Here is a 4,034-nt window from a genome sequence, read left to right on the forward strand (position 1 = left end):
ATAATTACATAGAGAATACATAAATACTCATAAATAAATATTACATGAATACTGGAGGGAGGGATATACGAGAAGGCATAGAAAAATAATGCATACTAGTTTAATTTAATAGTAAGAAATGCGTTTATTCAACAAAAATATCTATTCTTTGATAAATACATTGCTAAGAATAAAAAACAAAATATTTTTGTATTCCAGTTTTATATTGCAATTATAATTTCACTTCTAATTCCTATGACTATTACCATGGCAGGGATACACTAAATGCCGAACTTTGAAAAATTATTTATAACATTTTATCTAAGCATGTTCACATCCCAAAAAAAGATCATTGATGTCCATATAAATAAATCATAGGTATTTTGACAGTTCCTAGGTAATAAAATTCTTCTTGCAGCATTAACTTAACTTAATATTCGCAGCGAGAGTTCTAAAGACAATGAAGTAAGAGAAAGACTCTTGACAACTCTGAAAATGATTATTGCATTAGTAATATATATCAATTTATATAATAGGATATGTATATTTTACAGGAGTAAAAATATTGGGTTGAAAATAAGTTCGTAGTGTTTTTCAATATTTCAATTTAATCCTCTCTGTGTTTATAAAATCATGTTTACCTGGTCAATAATGTTTACATATTATAAAAATGGATTAGGGGGAGCGCAGTGGCCACGGAGTAAAGCGCGTGGCTACTAACCCAAGGACCCGAATCCCGAAGGATTCGAATCCGGCTGGGCAAAAAATTGTTTTCTGTTACACTGTAGCCGTGAGTCAACTCCTGTGGGTTCTTGGAGCCCTCCTGGAGTACACCAAACCTCTTAAATTGGTTACCCTTAATTGGGTAAAAATCTGGCGGTCGAGGCTTATTCTGACCAAATCACCTCCTTGCATGACCGTTGTTCTAGTAACAGTACTTCTTTACAAAGTACTAAACCCCTGACTTGACCCTTCATGGGTTTTAGTGGTACAGATTTAATTTTTAAAAAAGGATTAGTTAAGGTACTTTTATGCATCAGTTTCAACCGAGATTCCTTAACTTTAAGTGGTATTTTGCTTTTTCAAATCTTACATTTTTCTCTTACATAAAAAAAATTCATTTTCGTCATTAAATGATTTTTTATTTCCGAAAATGAAAATCCACTACACAGACGTTTAACAAAATTTGCAGTGTGTATAGCGATGATGCCTTAGAGGAAAACACCGTCCGTAAGTGGTTTGCTCGGTTTAGAACCGGAAATTTTGACGTGGAAGACGCAAACCTAGCGCGGTCGTCCTTCAACCCGATGATAACCAAATTCAAGCATTGGTCACAGACAACCTTCAATCTATCACAATTCTATGGTATCTACAAATTCAATCTATCACGATAACGCCCGTCCTCACGTGTCTTTGCAAAACCGGTACAAATTGTGAGATGTGATCTCCCTCCCACTCTATTCACCAGACCTTTCCCCAACAGATTTTCACTTATTTCGGGGCACAACACGCACATAGAGGAGTTCATATCGCAAAAATCTTAGTTTCTGTTCTGGGACGACGGAATTAAAAAATTACCAGAAAGATGGCAACATGTAATAGATCAAAATGGGTCATATATAATTAAAAATATTTACAAGAATCTGAAGTTTTTATTGAAATCACCAGTATAAAACGGTACGAACTTATTTAACAACCTGATATAAAGTGTAGGGAAATTATTCTAAATTATTAAAAACAACATTCCATTCAGTTTTCTAGAAACTTGACTTATCAGTCGGTTGTTCGATAGACATACTTGGAGAAAGGTAGTATGCAGAGCTGTGAAGATTCTGTAGTTCTTCACAATTACAAGTTTCTGGGACCGTATTCCCATCATCACCATCGACTTCCTAATGCTGGGTTTGCTCCTGTACCATCTGTTGTCAAACACGGCTCCATGGACTTTCTCAAACTGAAAAACATTAAATTACAATTTTTTTTAATGTTTATTATTTATATACTTGAACATAATCATACTTGGCGAGGAAATTAATTAAAGACAATTTTTTTTAACAAAGAAATCATCAGTTATCGTATAGCAACTTATGACTTTATTTTAATAATATAGGTCACATCACATTTATTTTGTTTTACTCTATGTTCTGCATTTCAGAAGTTAACTTAATTATTGTCCCATATCTTTTATATTCTGTTTTTATATTTAGTTCATATTTCCCCCTTATACTTACTTTGATTACTTTTTTAATTAATGATTACAATCCATCTTTTATATTTTAATTTCTATATTTTATACATATTTTATATTCATCTGTTACTTCTACCTTATTCTTAAATTTATTATTTCATAATTATTGTATTTATTACATAAATTTATACACCTTTGTTCCTATATTCGTTGTTGTTTATTTACTATTCTTCACTATATAATATTTATTTTATCCATGATTTTAGTTTTATTTTATTTTTTAATTGTATTCATATATATATTTTTAATATAATTTCTCCCCCTCATCATGCATATTAACATTTGATGTCAGGCAGTATTTAATACTTCTTAAATTTCCTAATATTATCTTTAGTTCAACATTATTTTATACATTTTTTGCTTTAAAAAATCACCAATTCCTTCACTCCCCTATTCTTTTGGTCTTCTTATCCGCCAACAGCTCATTTTTGTGTTTACTTCCATTCAGAAGGTGGGTGTTTTATTTTTTTTCATTATTTTCCTGTTTCTTGACTTTTATTTTATTCTTACTTTCCTTTTTTCCGTCTTTTAGTGTCTACTGTATTTTTATTTATACATTCTTAATTTTTTAGTTGTTATTTTTTCCGTGTTCATTAATTGTCTAATAGGTTTTTGTAATTCTTGATTATTTATACTTTACGCTGCACATCTAATTCTTATTTTCGTTAATTTACTTTGTTCATTTTCATGTATTTTAAATCATGTTTAGCCACACCTTTGTTTAATTTTATTTGATGTTTTCTGTTCTCTTAATTCGCGACATTATTTCAGTTTTTTTTTTCTTTTTTAGGCCTTATGAAGCCATACAAATTGGAGCAAAACGTTGACTGACATTAAACAGTTTAATTACTTTTTTACCGCGCCCGGGCTATCTCCACTTTTTAGTAATATAAATGTATAAATAAATGCATTTCACTTATTACATTTATAGCTTTGACATAATAGGATGTCTTTTGTTACTGGTGTGTATACCCATTGTATTCGCAACCTGGTTGGAAACGTTTTACTTTCTCTTTTACGGATTAAGCAGGGAAATAGTCACATCAACTCTCATAAAATACTTCTATATAACTATCACACAGAATATCTTAAATTGATATATCATTTCCAGATGTGGAGAAGTCCTTGGTTCGTTGCTCGAACATTAAAATTTCTCTATCGACACCCTTTCTATCATTTGACACCTCCAGCAAGTTCCAATCTTCCTCCCACCTTCTCATATTGCACATTAATATCTAGTCCGATGTCCGAGATAAGATTTATTCTTGAGGAGTAGTCGAACAGAGTTGTCAGAAAACACTCATGAGATAAGTTTTTATGGTAGTATATAGTAATTGTATATAGTATATTTGCGTTTTTCTGCTGACCGCGACCCTGATCATCTTCTCCTCTTAATGTAAAGTGTATCTTACTCATTGCTTTGGCTTGGCTACACTTCATTAACTATTAGTATGAAAACTAAATTACATTAATATTTCTAATATATAATATATTACTGAAAATAAAGTATTATATTTATATTTAATGATGTGTTGAATAAAAACTTTTATTAATTATTGTAATATACATTGTCAATTGCTTAGATCTAAAAAAAAAAAACTCAATAGTTGCAATAAATTATCATTATTCATATAATTACTATAAATTTTTATAATTCAACTATATTATATTTTATAACTTATATTTTAACTGGTAGTGTAAAAATAATTAATTACTTCAGTAGTCAGTAGTTGACCCGAACTGCAATAGAGAAATAGCTGAGAATACGCTCCCATCAACATGAACGAAAGAGCCACTGCGTTCAGTA

At 30.4% G+C, this 4,034-nt stretch overlaps 1 non-coding gene across 1 annotated transcript; it reads right to left on the bottom strand.

Moving 5' to 3' along the window:
* Nucleotides 1–109: 109 nt before the first annotated feature.
* Nucleotides 110–4,034, bottom strand: LOC106690969 (uncharacterized). Its single transcript, XR_010845166.1, has 3 exons — nucleotides 3,943–4,034; nucleotides 1,778–1,933; nucleotides 110–468 (listed from the first exon to the last, which is right to left on the bottom strand). It is a non-coding gene; the product is annotated as an uncharacterized protein (transcript).

Source organism: Halyomorpha halys, unplaced genomic scaffold, assembly GCF_000696795.3.
Source record: "Halyomorpha halys isolate HHAL.00 unplaced genomic scaffold, Hhal_1.1 Scaffold11532.1, whole genome shotgun sequence".
NCBI classification, from domain to species: domain Eukaryota; kingdom Metazoa; phylum Arthropoda; class Insecta; order Hemiptera; family Pentatomidae; genus Halyomorpha; species Halyomorpha halys.